The sequence below is a fragment of the Cupressus sempervirens genome, chromosome 3 (assembly GCF_028749045.1).
Source record: "Cupressus sempervirens isolate cs-2001-9-10 chromosome 3, ASM2874904v1, whole genome shotgun sequence".
NCBI lineage: Eukaryota > Viridiplantae > Streptophyta > Pinopsida > Cupressales > Cupressaceae > Cupressus > Cupressus sempervirens.
This window is the reverse complement of record NC_143120.1, coordinates 627,927,662-627,948,009: the sequence shown is the minus strand read 5'-3', so window position 1 is coordinate 627,948,009 and position 20,348 is coordinate 627,927,662. Positions and strand designations below refer to the sequence as shown.

General features: G+C 37.1%; 1 pseudogene across 1 annotated transcript in view; it reads right to left on the bottom strand.

Annotated features, from left to right (window-relative positions):
* Positions 1–810: 810 nt before the first annotated feature.
* LOC149568247 (bifunctional fucokinase/GDP-fucose pyrophosphorylase-like) overlaps positions 811–20,348 on the bottom strand; it is a 106,859-nt pseudogene continuing 87,321 nt past the window's right edge. The window contains exons 5-7 of the transcript XR_016362528.1: positions 4,668–5,684; positions 3,662–4,397; positions 811–1,523 (exon numbers count right to left, since the gene is read on the bottom strand). The product of XR_016362528.1 is annotated as a bifunctional fucokinase/GDP-fucose pyrophosphorylase-like (transcript). The remainder of the gene's footprint in view (positions 1,524–3,661; positions 4,398–4,667; positions 5,685–20,348) is intronic.

Here is a 20,348-nt window from a genome sequence, read left to right as displayed (position 1 = left end):
GATTCTTTCTTGAAAGTTAAAGAGAAAAGAATATTGGTAACACCCTTTCAAAATCTCTCAACTTCTTTCTTACCTTGAGTTGATCCAAGGAATAGTGAGAAGGGGGAGTCTTCCCTTAAGAGTAAGAGAGACTCTATCTCATATGCTATGGCTGGTCTACCTATTTTGTGATTGGATTTGAACAAATTGTCAGTTGCAAAATATCCACCCAACACTATTATACATCATTTTATAACTATCATTACAAGTACTACATGTATAGTATATTACAGCACTCCCCGCCACCCCCACTCCTGCCCGCAACCCCGCCACCCCCCACCATCCCCAAATTGAAGCTTTTCTTTTCCCATCCTGAAAACCCAGCATCCCAACATCCAAGTGTCCCTATCACTGAGTATTAGTTATAGTATCAGTACACAATTTGGAAAGGCATCTATATTTTCCAGAAATATAACAAAATCTGTCATGAAAATCTCAGAATGCAGAGAAATCAAAGCTTGAAAGTGAGACTACTGGAAAAGGTTTCTTAATAAAAGATTTTATTGCCAATGCTAAGAAATTATCACAAAAATGCACTTGATAGTGCTTATAGAAAATCAAAGTACGCTTACCTATTTCATATTTAAAATTCAGTTTGGCTTTATTAAAACTAAATATGGAATTTTAGTGTGATTTTTCAGGTAAATTCAGAAAAAATGAATTTTGCAATTCAGCAATGCAGAATGTTCATAAATGCATTTCAAAGTTATCAATGAACATGATAAATTTAACACTGCATTCATCATGTTTACAGTAAGAAAATTTTCCAAGTTGAGAAAACTTCTGAAACTTGGTTACAATTTCAACAAATATTAAAAATGTGTCCACTGCTGAAACCAAGGTTAAGTGTTCATGAGATTCAGTTTGTCCTAAATCATGTCAGTTGTTTAAACATCATACACATACTGATATATGTAAACACAGGCACAAAATCCACAAGCAGGATCTTGATAATTACACAGATAATCATATGTGCGAGAAGGTTATAAAAAAATGGCTTAAAATTTGGGAATCTGGAGCATGAGATGTAAATAATAAATAATACAGATGACATGTCACATATTATGCAACTTCTAACAATGATCTGAAAACTGCTCCGAACATACACTCCAGTTGTATATTTTTACAGGAAACACTGAAGCTTCCAATAAAGTTCTTAAATCATTTGCTGCTTCTGTATTTTTGGCTAACAGTAGAGCAAAGCCACCTCCACCTGCTCCAACAAGCTTGTAACCACAACAAAATGGGTTGACAAATGCAAATAGTCTATCCACAAACTCATTGCTACAATAAGGGTCAAGCTCTTGATGTAATCTCCATGCTTCAAGCATGATTCTACCTAAATCATCCAGATTACCAGTCATCAAAGATTCCCGTCCAATTCGGGAAAGCTTTGATAGTTGCTTGATGCTTGTTATCAAGCAGGCATCGCGCTGGAGATATCGAACCACAACTTTCTGAAGAACTTGATGAGCGAGCCGAACCTGTATGTGTTTAACTATAAATTAGGATAAAAACGGACAACAATATAAAGTTATAAACAATAAAGAAACACAAGAAAATGAAAATCAGGCCATGGCAAAGATATATGGAAATTGTTTCTTGATTTAATCTTATGTTTCTGGAAACCGTCTGTCTATACTGTACAGTTACGTCAGATCCAACTGCTATTCATGTTCTTTAGTGATGTATGATTTAATAACAAACACAAATAATTGTGAATACAGCCCTTGCATGTCCTAAATGATTTGTTTCAAGTGTTGGCATGTAAAAAGGATTCATTAACATAAATTTAATTGAGTGTGCATCCAAAGATACCAGACACAGAATTTGATCTAAAGAAAACCCAAGATTGGTAAAAACTTAAAGGCCTTCAGGAAGAATAAGGGATAGGCCTCCTCAAGCCACTATCTTCTCCAAATGTTTACAAGCAACCTCCCAAAACCTTATCTTAAATGACTTGTTTTAAGTAATGGCATGTAAAAGGTGTTGTTAGTTCAGTTGTTAGTGGTCAAGAGGTAAGTCGTTATGAATGCAAGAGTTGAGTTGCATCCCTTCGGGTGGTATATATGTACACTCTCTCAAAAGATGAGAGACACCATCCACTGAAGTAAACTTGGAAGGAAGAAGAATGGCATAGATGGTTTTCTGATATTCATTTGCATTTAATTTCTCTGTTATAACTTCCATAATACAGTAGTACACATTAAACTAGTTTACCATAGGCGCTAAACAAAAACAATTCATTACAATAAATATAACTCAGTGTATCCAAAAATAGACCATAGACAATTTGGTTTGAAAAAAAGCCGAGATTGGTCAAAAATAAATAACTTCAGGAAGAGAAAGGTATAAGCCTCCTCAAGCCACCATCTTCTCCAATTCATTACAAGAAACCTCCCCAAAAACCTGCAAACTAGGCTTACAAATGCTCAATAGCAAACTCCTACCTGCACCCAACTCCCAAAGCACTGGTGTGACAAGGAAACAATGCGATCTGTACAAGTTCATTCATTGTTCTTACAAACTCCCGAGTTCATTTATACAACAAGAGTGCAAGAATACTTTGAAGAGGAGCCCAACAACACCAACATCCTCATGTTTTGACTTTGATCCACTCAGATGACCTTCGTTACAACCAAGAGGTACATTAACTCCCATTTCCCATAAAAGGTAAAAGGTTTTACCTACTTGGTAAAGCCAAAATAAGTGGCATAACCTCCTTGCATGAAGACAATAAAGGAGTTATGAAAGGTGGTAAATAAAGCCAAAAGAGGGTGAGAAACCCTACTACCCATGACCCACTTAGGAAATGACAAAAAAGTGATTATGAGAGGTGGCACAATAAGCTGAAAGAGGGTGTGTAACTCAACTATCCATGTTTGGGAGTGTGCTATACGTGCAGCTTAACTATTTCACCACATGTCCTCATATTGATCACTCCTAATAACCTAAGAAAGCTTAATTAAAAGGTGTAGGAAAAATAAATACCCCCTAACATAAGAAAAATAAAAAATCCTACACTAATACCGGCTACATTGCTTTTCTCCCAGTTACTGAATCAGAGATGTGGACTACAGGATACTGAAAACCAGTGGATGAAACAATGTGAAGTCATGTGGAGACGAAGTGTGTTATTTAATGATGAATCATTGCTCTGCTAATCATCTACTTACTGTCACAACTAGATAAAGTGAAGACAGCCTATCTAGTCATGTTTGTGTAATAAGTCAGCAGCAAGAAACAATGCAAGTTTCTCACATGTCAGTTTGTATGACAGCTTTGGCATCCAATAATGGGTAAAAGTGACTCTTTTCATTGTCCCCTTCAGTAACAACACATGATCATGATTTCTTGTAACTGTGAATGGTTGAGCAATGAATTTTTATTCAGCTTCAATTCAATTAACAAGAAATCTTTCAATAGATTTTGAAATTACTTTTAATGAAAGAAAAAAGACTATTAAATAATTTACAACCAAAAAGTATGAGATTATTCCAATCAAAAGTAATAGGATCATTACAAAAATGTTCTGAATTTTATGAACAGACACAATATGATGAATTAATAACTCAAGCAAAGCAGTGACACAAAGCGGATAGAAACTAAAAGTTAGCCTTACCTGTCCAGTGAAGACTACCAGCAAGCGTTGTTCAAGCTCTAAAACTAGTTGAGAATTGATTGAAAGAGTTTCTACATTAAGTCGCAAGGGTTGTCCAGGTAAGCTTGTTGTCCATTTAATACCAGGATAAAGACCCCCAATCTGATCTTGCCAGCCTCCACCTGTACCCATCAACTGTTCTAAGACCAAAACAAGCCTTGCAACATTTTCTTTGCTCTCATCTCCGCCCATGATGTGTAGAAGTCCCTTCACAACAGCTGCAGCCAGAATACTTGATGTTCCCAGGCCACTCCCTCGTGGAACCTTTGCCCACGTGCTTATTTCAAGTTGCATTGATAACATGTTTTGATCCAAGTGACTGAGAAGACCCGTCACATTGAGTGCTGCTTTAACCAAGCGAAACTGATCTTTCTCACAATATGGTGGAGCAATAACCTGGGATCCTCAATGTGCAATTGATTTCCTGCATCATCACGTATTAGAATTCCAGTTCCTGCTTTTAAAACAATTTCTGCACCAACTGGAAGAATTCCTTCCAAGTGAATTGCCATATTCAGAACACACCCAATTCTCTCTAGGCTCCATGGTGGAGTGTCACTCCAACCACCAACAAAATCAACATGAACTGGTAACTCCACTCTTGCATATTTTGACTGGAAGGGCTGGCTGGTCAGGATATGTTCATTTCCATTACATATCTGTGAAGATCTATCATTCGAAGAATTTGAGATCTGATCTGGTCAACATAAGAAGGATGACATGGTCAGGGAAGACAGTAGTGAAAAAAACTAATGATACATTAAAAAAATTCAAGTTACAATGATCTGACACTTATAATACATGAAAAACTTGATGGAGAACTCAATATTAATGTTCATTAAGTAAAGCCAAATCAAGGGTCAATTTTTACAGTAGAAATATGAAAATGAATTACTACCCCCATACTATAATTCAGATAATATGTATCAAAAGCAACTTCACAATTACAGTCTAAGTCATAAATTACCTTCAAATCCCTGTTTCACAGCTGCAGCTGTTTCAGCAGCCACTGCTGCCCATACATTTTCTTCAATTACATCTGCACTTTCATCTTGCCTGCAGGCCCTACAAAGATCAACCTGAGCTTGATATGCTCTGCTTTGTGGTAAATTCAGCAAATTGCCCTTCTGTGGACTTGGACACACAACCAAAAAGTTCTTGCAAGTATCAACCCCGCAATTTTCTCCCTCGAGAATCTCTGCACAAAGCCTAGACAGATTACGGCCAAGCAAACCATAGCTAATGGAAGCTCTAGCAATTCCAGCTGCAAGTTTTGCTCGATGATTACTAGATTCTGCACATAACCGTCGATAATCAATACTGCGGTGCATTTCTTCCAAACTTACCCGGTGCGAATTTTTCCATAAATGCAACATAGTTGCATTTTTATTTGAGTAAAATCCCATAAGCCACATAGCTAGTTTCAGACCTTCAACCTGTGTCATAACTGGGAAAAGCTTTGCATTCCACAAGTATCTTTGCTGGTTCTGTGATTGATTCCATAAATCACTTTCTTCAATACCCAATTCAAAGAAAAGCTTTTCCCATTGCTTCCCGCAGAATGTACCACCTTTATGAAATGATGATTTTGGATTGTCCTCAAGGCCACAGCAAAGAATGACTCCATATGCGCTATCCATCAATGGCACTTCCCAAATGCAATGACGATCAGGAAGCACAAGTAAAGGACTATTGCTGTTAGATTGTGATTTAATGTCCTGATCTACATGAACTCCTACAACCACACATCTGGAACCTATTTGTACTCCGCTGGAAAGGGTTGAATCATATACAAGTGACTCATCACCAACTGACACCCCATTTGCTATTTCACTTGAAAGAATTACTGAAGAAGTTGCCAAGTCACAGAATGTAGAGGCCGGTATAGAACTTAAATGCCTGCGTCCTACACGACCTATATTGCCCTCACCCAGATGGTCCAGAATTTCGCTAGAGGTACCAAAATGTAGAAATAACAAATCATCTGTATTACAAGTCACATAAGAAAACGTAACACATCAGCAGCAGCTTGTAAAGGAGTAGCAGGTGCCATAAGAGGAGGCACTTGACAATAATTAAGCAATCCTTTCTCATTCTTAATTTTAAATTCAGATTATAGAGGCCTTCCCAGGCACTCCAAGTTAATCATTGTGCAAACTAGTGGAATTCTATGCTACATTGCTTTAAAAACAAAATTGGCTGAAATATGAGAGAAACAATGCATACATTTTAATTTGAAAACAGCAGAATGAAATTTATTAGATAAGCTATGATATGTATTATACTAGTTGGTTATCATACTGAACTAGATAATTAGAACTTGACAGTATACTATAAAATCATCTAAAAGAGTATAATTCAACATAAATTAATATTATGTAGAAACCACAAAGTCGTACATTAGAATCTAGCATTGTGTAATCAAAGAAAAAGAGAGTTGATGTACACACTATCATCCCACAACTGTATCTGAACTCGGCAAGTAAAGTCGATAAGTTACGAGTAGGGGATGAGTTTAAATTAGGATTTAGATGTGAAACATTCCACATCCCAGTAACCCTGGTCTACCAATGACAGCTTAAAAAATAGTTTCAATCATGGTGTCAACAACAGAATGAACATAACAAAGATTGACACTCTACCAAGTGCTGAAACCCAGTGGCTCCACCAGTTGCTACAACTGGCTATTATAAAAGTGGGTGATTGTTGTATATCCCTTATAACTGGCCGACCATACTGGCTATTATAAAAGTGGGTGATTATTGTATATCCCTTATAACTGGCCAACCATAAGCAGGTTTTGAACCATGGATATATGAATCTGTTGATTACAAAATATGCACATGTGGCATGTAAAACAAGCCAATCATCCTGTCAAAAGAGAAAGAAGCAACAACTGAGCTATGACTCACCTCACTTCAATGTCAGATCCAATTAACTCGTTTTGTTAAAACTAAATTCTGATTCGTATTTCATTAAGGTCCTATGATACATGGGGACATGTCCCCACCCCTCAAACCTAGAAAAGAGGGACATCCACTAGCCGTTCCCCCTGCACCCCGAACAACATAATCTGCAAATGTTCTGAAATGCATCCCTAAAATCAAGGACATCTAGAAATGAATAGGGCCGCGCCTAGCCATTCCCAAGGTGGCCAGAGACATCTAAGATGTTCCTCAACCATCCCAGGAATGACTGGACATCCCTTGAGGAGAAGCATTTTTTTTGTAAATGGTTGTTAAATTAGGACAACATTATTATGGTATAACATGATAGCATTATAACATCAGAAATGAATACATCATGACAGCAGTATAACTATTAAATTAATCATGACATTATTGACAGCAACAAGTGTAGTATAACAGCAATCAATATATCTGATATTGACAAGTAGGAGATATTTTTCACAAGTCAAATTGTGATATTGCTATGCAAAGAGCCGAGTTCAGCTCACATTACAAAATATATGATTCCTTCAGAATCCCTAACACAATACTGAATATGCAAATGGTATGCTCACACCACTACTCTGCTTGGTTCGATCGGGATTGAGATTGATTGTCTCACACCCTATCAGTTTTCTCTAGATGCTTTTGCCAACCTCCTCCCCTCTCGTCAAAAGTTGAACGGGCATGTGAGACTTGATATTTATAGATAGTACATTAGGACAACTTGGATCAACCCTTCGGGAGGGCTACATCTGCAGATGGCCTATTATGCCGAGTACTTCTTAGACATCCGTGATGGGATTATCGTGAGTCCTACATATTTGACCCGGTGTTGGTGCCATGGCTTTTGTATCTCTCTTGGTTCCTTTAGAGTTGGATCCCACCGGCTTAGATACCAGTCTGACCATCACATCGACAAAGACAACTGTATTTGTTGTTTATGTACCTTGGCAGAGACGGAAATGGAGATTCATTTTATGTTTCCTCTTCCCATCTACTATGAGATCAGAAGGAGGTTTTACTGTCTTTTCTGAGATTGCAAGTCCTTATCGACTTTTTTCAGTTACATTGACCAGCATTGTCTAGCACTCTATCTTTGAGAGGCTACTTAGTTTCGAGACCTTAGTTTTTAGCTGCTTTTTCATCAGCATCTCACCGACTTTTATGCATCCATGTCCCCCATTAGGGACATGAAGTGACAATCCTGCACTCCTGGTCCTAGTGACATTGTGTACCGTACAGGGTAAAAAGCTTAACACATGTATAACACAATTCAATTCAGAATAGGTACTTTATTCATGTATGCACTTGCAGATTACAATCCGATTACAATGACTACCATGATCAATCGATGATTCCAAAGTCCATCTTGGACGTGTACATATACCTTTCCGAAGGGGTGACTGAAGCGTCATGTGCCCGTTCGGATACTACTCTACCCGTCGGCTACATTATACATTTACCAACAACATCATCCCCCCCCCAAAAGAAAGGTCGTCTCCGAACGACAATACAAAAAATTCATTACACAATTTCATCAACAACAAAATACATTAACTAACTACAACAAGATAAATCTGCTTCTGCCACATCACTTTCACGTTTGTCTCGTGCCTGCACCCAAGTGGTCTCCAAACCACGTTGCATCTGTAGCCTCTGCTAACACAATACTGTCTCCTTAGCTGACCTTGATAGCCACCCGTGCCGCTTTCTCTGCTTCCCACTCCTGAGTACCCTGAGCCAAGTGTCACTGTACTACCTCCAACTGGATGATCAGCTCCTCCCGAGTTCTCTACGCATCCACCAAGACAGCCTCCCGTCCAACACCTGCTCCAAGTGCCTCTAGTACACAGACACTCCATGCCTGCAACAGCTCCAAGTCTTCATCAACTGGTCAGACTTTCCACGACTGATATCCGCAACGACTGGGGGTCTAGGGGGCAACACCCCCAGTGGGGTCGAGGGGCAGCGCTGTAATGTCCCCTTTTTAGCATTCATAGTATGATGTTGTCGTTAACTTATTTCCCCACGGTCTCGTAGGCTAACCAAGACATTAAAGGGGCTTAGAGGCCATTTGGCCTAGAAAGTTTCAGTTGCAGGTCTTTCTAAGCGATTTTGAGGCAACTTTGGGCATACTTACTATTTATAGTAAGTCAGCTTGGACATGGGTGGACATCCAGTGCCAACGGTATGTCGATGGTAATTGTTTAAAATCAACAAGAAGACTTGTTTATCATTGATAAGATTTGTTATGCATTGATAAAGCTATTTTATAAAGTTAAATTTAAATATTTAACTTTATTAATGCATAGACTATAGTTTGTGGGAAATATTTAAATTAAAAGAGTCCCCTTTATTTTATAACACATTGGAGACATAAGTTACATAAAGGGAGTTACGTTTTATCCCACATTGAGAAAACGAAGGATGGAGCTCTTGTGAGAACACTATAAAAGAAATGGAAGAGCTTCTTTTAAGCATGCTTGGAAATATCAAAGAAATTGGAAAATTTTCTAGAGATTATGTCTCAATAGTTTGAAGGACGAAATCCCTTCAAGCTGGAAATCTTGACGCCATTGAAAGATATGGTCTTGAGATTCAACATGGTAGCAGTCTGAAAAAACAGATATGAAAAAGCAACCCGAAAAAGTAGAGCCGAAAAAGCAAGCTGAAAAAGCAATCCGTAAAAGTAGTTCAAAAAGCGGATCCGAAAAAGCAGTCGAAAAAAAAAATCGGAAAAGCAAAGCAAAAAGGGCAGCATTGAAGAAAATTATTACAGCCATCTACAACCAGGTTCCTTTGTTAGTATTGCTTTTTAGGGTGTTATAAGTTTCAGCTGTAAGTGTGCATTATACCAGCATTATCATTTTGTAATCCATGTAAATGCCAAAAGTCTTGGTCATATTTCATGAGCATTGTATTAGAAATTTCATTGCAAATTAAGAAAATAATAGTTGCTGGTGTCATTTAAGCAATTCAATATCATTATTTATCAGCTAGTTAGTTTGCATACCAACTGTTTGTAAAAATGCCAGTTGGCTGTAGGTGTTCATTTCTCATGCTTAGATCATATATATGTACTAAATATTGTCAAAATTAGTAGCACACTCATGTTAGGCCATTGTGTAGTCCATTTGGAGTCTTCTAGCACAAGATTCTCATTGATGCAAATTGGAAAAGAGTCATTTAAAGCCAGCTGAAATACTATATCAGTCATGCGTCCCTTGCATGTGAATTGTTTGATGAAATTCCTTGAGCTTTCATCAGCATTTTTTGAGAGTAGATTTGAGGAGGGCCATTACAAGCGCCCCCGCGGGGTCCTGCCCCAGGTGCACTCCCTATCGCAATACAGGGCTAATGCTGATGCTCTACTCAACACAATTTGATCTCAAACAATATCAAAATTTGTGCCCAATAATTCACTATCCAAGAGCTTGGTTCAAACTTCAATCTTTTGTCAAGGAAGGAATTTAAATATCATATAAGCTTCAGGAATGCAGAGAGTTTTTGTATATCTGAATGGTGGGTTTTGTTTGATTTTTCATCATATATTTATAAAGAATGAAAACGCATCGGGTATCTTCCAAAGGGTCACAGCCTTTCTAAATTAATAGCTAACCATTATTATGATTCTAATATAGTTTGATTTTGTTATAATACAACTGGCGGTGTAATTTTTTTTCCTCACACATAAATACCCAAGCTTCCGCTTCATACCGCTCGCGATTTCTTTGCACAAATCTTGCGAAAATGGAAACACTTAATGAATCTTCAGACCTCCAGAGGAATCTATAGGCATATAAGTCTTTGTCCTGTAGGCCTTCAAACATCTTCGCGAGGCTGTTCAAATATATGACCGTAGAAATATTTCAATCCTGAAGCATCCAATTACTCCCCTTACGCCATAAACAGATCTCTACCTCTCCACACAATCAATAGTCGAGATTCTAGAGGTGCCTTCGATATCAATGCTGCAACTTTTGTTCAGAATGATCCACTTCGAGATGATCGCTGCTTACATCTACTGCCCATTTCCAAAATTTGTTATCATCCTAATGAAATCATCCATCGTTAATCCTAGGACACTCGTGGTAGCTTTTTGTCATCTCCACCATCCCGTGTATTATCTCCAGACCTGCAACAAATATGACAAGACATTGTTAGATATTAAATATTAACTAAAGTTCCTTAATGATTGGTGGCAATCGAAACAAAACTCCTTTTTATTCACTCCTAAAATGAATGTAACTCTATCGTTCTTGTACATTCAAGAAGATTCATGAAGCGATTGGTGTGCCATTTTGTTTGTCAAGCTCCCTTTATCCACTGAGAAACTTAAACATTTTGAACGATTTTATTCTTCTGCCCATGCTGATTTTTTTTATCTACATGTCTTCGAATTGGGATTTTTGTAGACTGGATTTGCTTCCTGTACATCTTGCTACTGTTATTTCACAGAGGAGTATGTGACTTGCTCAATATTGGCTATTGTTGTTGCAGAGGACATCATATGATTAGTCGAAACCATTTTTAATATCTTTGTCAGTTCTGAAAGGCACAGTTTTAATTGTTTTTGCAATTACTATTGTGTAGCAACACAATATATCAGTATTATTGTTATTTCATAGACACCATCCAGTTGCACAATACTTTTCTTCTCAGCGCTTGACTTCATCACTGCTGAATCATTGATTTCTAAACTCCTCTCATTTATGTTTGCTTTGTACATGTTTGACAGCATATTCAATGGGTTTTACTATATACATATTTGATGTTTTACTTTTACTGTTGTTGTATTATCTAATATATCACCAACAGGTCCATCATACTCTATGCCACAATTTGATTATTACTGCCTTAAAGGCATGCTGCTATCATTTGTTGTGTAGGTCTGAATGCTGGAACCGTTCATCGTTGTCTTCTAGTAATTCTTCTGATCTTATTGCTGATTTGTCATCAATTTGGACACTTCTTGTGTACCATAGGGAGAAAAGATAAGGGCAGTAACAACAGTGCATGAATGGAGACCATAAAAACTAGGGCTCCATCAAAACCCTCACCAATGACCGACAGATAATGGTCAAACAAAAGTGCTAAAATGGCACCCAACAGTCAATTAAATGCAGCAACCAATTATCAGGATGCTAGCCGCTCATTTAGTGGATCAAGACAAACATCTATGGAGTATAGACAATGATGCCACAACAGAGACTTTCCCAAAACGCTCAAGGTAAAGTTTAGATGCCCAACCTCAGAGTTCTATGCAGATAATACTCAAGCTATTCATCAGGTGATATGATAGCAATAACAGATGCCCTAATGCACTAAATAATGACACCAATTAGATAGAGAATCAGGCGCTGGGAAATGCAAATAACTCTTACCACAATTGTAGAGGTAAACCATGCCAATTAGTAGATATCATTGATGCTACAAAACCAACCTTCAATCTCAATTTCTCCACACCCAAAAAGCTTCCCAATCACAAGAAATAATTGTAAGGAAGTTTCTCAACTGTAGATATGCAACAATCAGCTACATTAGTTGATGAAGCCTGACTAACCACAATAATCACAACTGCAGGTAGGAAATCACACTTCTCAGTTCCAAACCCTTATACTTCAACAAGGGCAAAGAAAAATATCAACCTCAAAAAATTCTTACAAAGCCAACAAAAGCTAATCAATAATTGGATGCCTTTTTCCTTCACAATGAGCTCATATTTATAATCCCCAGAAGGCACTTGTTTCCCAAACGAAACTCCACTTAAGAAGTTTCACTAAAACAACATCGCTATATAACATTTAATATTAATAAAGTGTCATTATAATAATATAAACTCAATAATTAATTAATAATAAATATGAGTGTGTGCAATAGTAGCCTCATCTGATGCAAGTGATAACCAACAACCAGCGCCACCAACTGCACTGTCAAATATGGCAACAACCAAAATTAAACTTACTTAAAATAGTAAGTCCAAAACAAAGACGGTCAAATCACTGTGTAAGCTCATGAAGGTCCCCATAATGAACTGACTCAATCAACTATAGGAGCTCACCAAATTGGGGACATTACTGTAGTCGGAATAAAGTAACTATTATGTTTAGTACTTGTTAAAGCTAGTCAGACTTGTTAGTTAGGTGGTGAGGAAACGCTTCAGTTGGTTTCCAACTAATCAACCCTTTGTTATGTCCCCTCTTTAGCTCTATCTAGCAGTGAAATGAGAGTTAGCCTATTATAGGGTCTGGTAGGCTGGCAGTGGTGTTTAAAGACTCAGTCAGGGTATACGATGTTCGGATCTAGAGTTTCAGATAGTAGGAGGGCAGTTGAGAGCAATTCCTTAATTGTAGGAGGAATTTCCTACATTTTAGGAGGTGGAGATGTGTTATAGTCTTGAGTCTCTATGAGATCATTCTGTGGTTTCAGTTTTGGGAGATTTAGAGATGTTCTATTTTTTAAGAGTATCCCTATTTTTAAGGGATGAGACTATCAGTTATTTTAGATTATCCGGCATCAGTCATAGGAAGTGATGAATTCAGTTTCATCTTGTAGAGGTGTTTTGGCTATCAATTCGCTATTTGGGAAATATTTTAATATAGTTAAATATTCTCTTAAGTTAGCATTTTAATAATTTAAATAAGGCTAAGTTTTTAGCCACTAGAGGGTAATAAGGAGTTTTCTGGCTCCATCTGGTGAGTTTTTCCATCATGTGATAGTCCGTTGAAAAGAGCTCGACCTCTTTTATTTAATTATCATCTTCAGAGACCTGTTTGACACTTGGAACTATTCTTATTGGTGAAATAATGATTTTTAGGCACTTGGGCGCCAATTATTAAAGAATATAACTTTATATTATAAAGTTCTCAAGTATTACTTTTAGGGTTCGAATTACATGAGAAGATGATATAAGGGTAATGCAAGGAAAGGAAAAGTATCTTTGAACATTTTGGAAAACATAATTTGGCCTTTGGCTCTGATTTGAGCATTCCCTCACTAGGACGTCAAACCCTAGGCTGAGAGTTGATTGAGTTGGGACATAGCCCTCAACTGGATAGGATTTGTTGATTCTTGCACAAGGTTTCGACATTGGTGGAGTTTCTACAGCAGTTCATATCATTGGCATGGGAAGTGAAGACTATCTTTGCAGCATTTCGCAGATTGCATCATTCTAGGCACTGATCATTGTGAGCAAATTTGTGCAACAATTCTATACAAGCTAGGCATTGGATTTTGTGGGCATAATTATTGAAGATTGCAGCTGTTAGCAGCTTCTTATTTCAGACACTGATTGTATTTTAGGTACCAAACTTTATTAGTTTTGATATCAAACTTATTGGCACAGATAAAAGCATTTTTAGAATTTCATATGCTTGTATCAAGCTATTGTTATTGTTATATGTTTGCTGCTGTTACTACCTTTACAATGTACCAAGTTATTCTGAAAATATCAAATAAAAGCATTCCTTCTGCAACTTCTGCCTAGTTCTGCAAGATAATTAAAACATTTACAAGAGAACATAATTATTTAAATAAAATTTATAGCATCAGCAAAGTAAATATCCACTTGGGATATTTCACCCTTCTATAAATGTTTGGAACATTGGTAATGTATTGATGTTGGTTTTTGATATTAATAAAGAAATCATTTCCTTGCCTACTAGTAGTGTGGTATGAATGGTATGTTCTAGGTTCTACTTCATATGTATCAATTGGATTATTCTATGTATCTGTGAAATTGTGTGATATTTCAATCTACATTTTTGGCATTGTTGCCTTAGTCCAAACCTGGAGGTCGGTAGGATGGAGTAATGGGAAGGCCCTTTGTACCGCTTATCCAAGTAATAAATAGTGATGGAAAGAGGAAATAACCAAGGAAGATCAGTTGACACATGATCTGGTGTCGGCCTAGGAAGTTGCGGTCGATCAGGACATATGAATGGAAGCCCGAGAGAATGGTCCCTGAAGGTATGGTACGTGACGAACTTCCAATGCCACCACCGGTGTACGATCTCCTGGGAGAGATTCATCGCCTGTTAGCAAGCAATTTGTTATGAGTAAAAGAGAAAGACAATAAAATTGATTCATGCCCCTGATTCCAAATATATATCCTAGGTGGGGACAAGGAGAAGAAAACGAGGAATAAGTCGCCTTGAGGATACTACATCTCCAGCAACAACAAGAGAGATGTTGTAAGTTAAAGGGAGGACAAGGGGATTCCACGAGAATCCAAGAAGGATTGATCGAGCATACAATCAAACGTATAGCAAATTTGGTCATGTCGGAGACACCAGCAAGGAAGTTGGGAGACAGAAATCCAGAGATGCTTGCGAGGAAAGATCTTCGACAGGAGCAAAGTCAAGAAGAAGAAGATACTTTTAGTAGTTCCTCCTCGAGAGCGAACTTCCAATCGAGAGGAAATGTTCCATCCGGAGTTCGCTTCAGAGGAAGTGTTTCATCAGGAGGAGGTGTCCCATCGGGAAGAAGTGTTGGGGGAAGTGTTGTTGGAAATATAGATGGAGTAACTGAGAGGGGGGAGGGGGGGGGGGGGTTGAATCAGTTACCACAAAAACAAATCCACAGATCCCTTAGATGTTTGATAAAACTAGTTACTGTTGTCACTCGATAACCATACAGAAAAATGTTGTAACTCGGTAGATATAGTGTATGTTAACTTTAACAGATCTTAAACATTCATAGCGATTGACATGCATGCATAAAAGAAATAACATGAACACATGAGACACCAGATTTAACGTGGAAACCCAATATGGGAAAAACCACCAAGTAATTAGCTATTGATTTTCACTCTTTTGAAGTGAGCCCTTTTAGGAGCCAACCCTGTTAAAGGTTACAAAACACACTGTTAGGTGTGACCTTGATAGAGGATTTAATCACCTTATTAGGAGTGGCCTTGCAAAAGGTCTTTAGAACAATTCAATGGAACTGTCACCTTGTTAGAGGATTTATAAATGACTATTAAACCAACTTTGTTAAGAGATTTAGGAATCACTGCTACAATGGTGAGAAAGTAACAATGAATTGACCTGAATGAGATGCAACTGAATTGTTGATATAGATCTCAGTTCTGCTCCAATAGATCCTTCCTGATCAAATAAAACTTTGCTTCTCCTCAAGGATATCTGATCATCCTTCAAAGTTTTCTCACACTTTCTTCTTCAAACAATCAATACACTTGCATGCTCACTCATTACACTTTAGAATTCTCAACTTATACCTTACAAATTGTCAAGTCGGCTCATTTACAAGTTACAATTACCAATAATCATTACCTCAGTCGGCTACAATCATTACTTGAAATAATTAAACTTTATTTTCCAAAACAACAAAATCCTTCATTGGACAACCCTGCTCGGTAAACACTGTTCCAGAAAAGATTTCCTGTGTTAACCAACAGAAGCTCGGTTAACACTGCGAACCCTGCAAAATCCTTTGGAGACTGAGTGAACTCGGTAAACACTGACTTTTCTTTGTTAACCATGTGAGCTCAGTTACCACTGACTTTCTACCACATTTCCTTCAATGCCTGAGTGAGCTTGGTAGACACTGTTTCCACAGAGTACTTTTCAAAAATGCTCGGTAGACTCTGAAATTTGCTTTGCTGACCAATTGAGCTCGGTAAGCACTATTTGCCAACTGATATGACATTTGTGTAACATCAAAGACAACACACAATTAAACAATTGTATCCAACAATCTCTCTCTTTAGCATTGATAGCAACACAACATGTCATAGCAAAATAAAATTTGAAAACAAGTCTTTGACAAAAATTTTCTCCCTCTTAGATTTTATGCCACAAACTTCTCCAATGCAATAATCTCCCTCTGTGAAGGAATTACATAGTTTGTTCTTCAAACAACAAATTTTCTCATAAACAAGTTCAAATTCAGAAAGATATGACAATAAACTCTCCCTCTTTGACAACACATGCCAAAGACAACACATACCAAATGAGTAACAATGTACCTTGAGTACTGATTCATATGCAATGTTCTCATAAATATGCTGCATCAACTGATAGATCTTTAACTTGGTTCCTGTTGATGCATCACTAAAATTTTATTTTAGTGAGCTTCAGATAAGGGAATGACCCCTAACTTACCTCTTAGATACAAGAATGCATCCTTAGGTAATGACTTAGTGAATATGTCAGTGATTTGTTCTTTTGTATGGACATATTCCAATTTGATTTCCTTATCCTGCACCAATTCTCTGACAAAGTGATACTTTATTGCAATATGTTTGGTTTTGGAATGCATTACTGGATTCTTTGATATGTTAATTGCACTTGTATTATCACAAAACATAACAACTAGTTCTTTGATCTCAACCTTCATGCCTTACAATAACTATTTAAACCGAACAATATTAGAACAGTTCACTGCTGCTGTAACATATTTTGCTTCAGCTGTAGATTGGGATGTGCAATTTTTCTTTTTACTTGTCCAAGATACCAACTTCTTTCCAAGAAAAAATGCTCCACCACTTGTACTCTTTCTATCATCAATGTTTCCTGCCCAATCAGCATCAATAAACACTTTCAAGTCCAGATTTCCTCCAAATTTATACCACAATCCATAATCTTCAGTGCCTTTCAAGTATCTCAAGATCCTCTTGATTGCCATCATATGATTTTCTCTGGGTTTTTCTGAAAATCTTGCCACTATACCAACTGCAAGAGCAATATCAGGCCTTGTATGAACCACATACTGTAGTTTTCCAATCATTGATCTGTCTAAGGTCTGATCTACCTCTTTTGAATCATCATCTTTGGTAAGCTTTAGTCCCGTACACATGGGAGTTCCAACTGGTTTTGAATCTTCCATAGCAAACTTCTTGAATATCTCCTTGATGTACTTAGATTGAGTGATGTAGATACCATTCTTGCTCTGCTAAATCTGAAGACCAGTAAAGAATTTAATCTCACCAAACATAGACATTTCAAATTCCTTGTTCATTTGCTCTGAAAATTCTTTGCATAGATCATCATTCCCTGTAAACAAAGTATTATCCACAAATATTTTTGCCAAAACAATCTTGTTATATAGTCATTCCTTGATGTAAAAACCAATCTAAATAAGATAGTTATGCAACCTCTCATACCATACTCTAGGAGCTTGTTTCAGACCATACAATGCTTTGTGTAATTTGCAGACCATGTCCTTTTTGTCTGGATCAACAAAACCTTCAAGTTGCTCAATGCACACTTCTTCATCCAAAATACCATTAAGAAATGCAGATTTGACATCCATCTGATATACCTTAAATCCTTTATATGCAGCATATGCAAGTAAGTTCCTGACACCTTCCAATCTTGCATCAGGAGCAAAAGTCTCTCCATAATCAATTCTTTCCTCTTAAAAGTAGCCTGTACACACCAATCTAGCTTTGTCTCTTGATACCTTACCATCTTCATTCAACTTATTCCTAAATACCCACTTAGTTCCAATCACATTTTTATCTTTAGGCCTAGGTACAAGAGTCCAGGTTTTGTTCTTCTCTATTTGCTCTATCTCTTCATTCATAGCCTCAATCCAACTTTCATTTTCCAATGCATCTTTGACATTTCTATGTTCAAAATCAGCAAGTAAACAAGTACCTTTTACCTTACTTCTTGTCATAGTACCTTCAAATTTCTCTCCAATAATCCGATCTGGTGCATGATGTCTCCTAACATACTTGGCCAATACAGGTTCCTTGCCTTTTGAATGAATTACATTGTCATCCTCTTGAACTTCAACTTCAGGTTCTGGCTGTTCTGACTCGGTAGCTTTAGAATGTGACTTGGGTTCCTGCAACTTGGTTTGAACTTCTTGCAACTCGGTGACTGATGAAGACTCAAGAGTAGAAGTCTCCTGATTGACAAATGTATCTGGCACTATATCAGGTTCAATGAAAACAAATCTTCTGTAATCTTCTGATTCCTTTTTGCTTTTTTCTTCAATCCTTTCTGCAAACTCATCAACTTTCACATGTGCACTTTCTATGATTTTGTAAGTAGACAAATTCAAACATCTATATGCCTTACTCTTGCAAGAATATCCCAAAAATATACCTTCATCACCTTTGACATCAAATTTGTCTTTTCTAGATTCTTTCAAGATATAACACTTACTTCCAAATACTTTCAAGTAACTTACATTGGGTTTATAGCCATACCATAACTCATAGGGGGTTTTGAATTAGTCCTTCTTCAACTGTACTTAGTTCAGGATATGAACTGCAGTGTTGATAGCTTCCTTCCAGTATTTGATAGCAATGTTTTTTTCAATCATTAGAGTCCTTGCACAATCCATGATAGATCTGCTCCTCCTTTCAGCTATTCCATTTTGCTCAGGAGTTCTAGGGGCTGATACCTGTCTTTTGATTCCTCTTTCAATGCAAAAGTTATTGAATTCATGGAAGATGAATTCACCTCTGTCTGATCTCAAACATTTCAATCTTTTTCCTGTTTCTTTCTCTACTCTGGCTAAATACCATTTGAACTTCTCAAATGCTTTTGACTTCTCTCTCAGATACATAACAGTCATCATTCTAGAGTAGTCATCAACAAAAAGAATGAAAAACTTTTTTCCAGTATAGCTCTCGATTCCAATAGGTCCACACAAATCAGTATGCACAATTTCCAAAATTTCTTCAAACCAATTTGACAATTCTTGCATAGACCAACATCAAGTTTCTTTATACTAGGAATGCCTCTTACTTTCCTGAATTTTCTTATTTTCACCAGGTTATCAAAATTCACATGACATAACCTTCTGTGCCATAACCAACTTTCTTCAACTTGGGCAATGAAACATGAGCATTCACCAAGTTCAAGATAAAACAAGTTACCTTTTGTTTGTATGTCTGATCCAATCCGTTTTCCTTTCTCATCCAGCAGTCTTGCCTTTCCATGCATGAATTCCACCTTGAATCCAATATTGATTAGTTGTGCCACACTCAAAAGATTATGTTGTAGTCCTTCAACCCAATAGGCATTATCACATACAAGTTCTTTGGTTAATGAGATTCTTCCTCTTCTTTTTATGCAACAAGGTTCATTATTTCCAAACCTTACACTACCGCCATCATTGTCATCAAAGTGTTCAAACTTAGTTTTATCACCAATCATATGATAAGAACAACCACTGTCTATGATTTATGTATCATTTTTTCTTACATGAGAGATAAGTGCCATCTTATCTTCCTCATCATTATCAGATTCATCTTTCACAGCAATGTAAACAATTTCATCCTCACTATTACCGAATCCTTAGAGTCCTTAGCCATAAAACATGTTTTCTTACCTTTGTCCTTGAATGATTTGATGTCTTTCTTGCCATTGCACTTATGACCTTTCTTCTCATCCTTGCTTTGCTTGTTTAGGCACCTAGCTGCAATATGACCAATTTCTTCACATGAAAAATAGATTAGGGGAACTTTACCTTTGTATTTTCCTTTGCCTCTAAAATATTTCCTTGCAAGTAGAGCTTCAACTACTTCAAGATCACTGTCAGAACTCTCCTCTGAATCTTCTTCACTTTCTGACTGAGTGTCCTTTATCTTTTTGCCTTTTTCTTTGAGTGAAAGCTTGGCTTCAAATGCCGATTCAATGTTCTTGGAAGCTAGAACATAATTGTCATAGTTATCTAGCTCAAATGCTGTCAACCTCTCTACTATGGCATCCAAATTT